Source organism: Sinocyclocheilus anshuiensis, unplaced genomic scaffold, assembly GCF_001515605.1.
Source record: "Sinocyclocheilus anshuiensis isolate Anshui unplaced genomic scaffold, SAMN03320099.WGS_v1.1 scaffold1827, whole genome shotgun sequence".
Taxonomy (NCBI): Eukaryota; Metazoa; Chordata; class Actinopteri; order Cypriniformes; family Cyprinidae; genus Sinocyclocheilus; species Sinocyclocheilus anshuiensis.
In genome coordinates this window covers 43,921-44,195 of record NW_015552696.1, presented here as the reverse complement: position 1 = coordinate 44,195, position 275 = coordinate 43,921, and positions in this window count along the sequence as shown.

Here is a 275-nt window from a genome sequence, read left to right as displayed (position 1 = left end):
GGTTCTGTCAACACTGCACTGGCTACCTATTAAACATCGTATAGATTTTAAAATCTTGCTTATTACTTATAAAGCCCTGAATGGTTTAGCACCTCAGTATTTGAACAAGCTCTTATTGCATTATAGTCCTCCACGTCCGCTGCGTTCTCAAAACTCTAGCAATTTGGTAATACCTAGAATATCAAAATCAACTGCGGGAAGCAGATCCTTTTCCTATTTAGCGCCCAAACTCTGGAATAATCTACCTAACATTGTTCGGGAGGCAGACACACTCT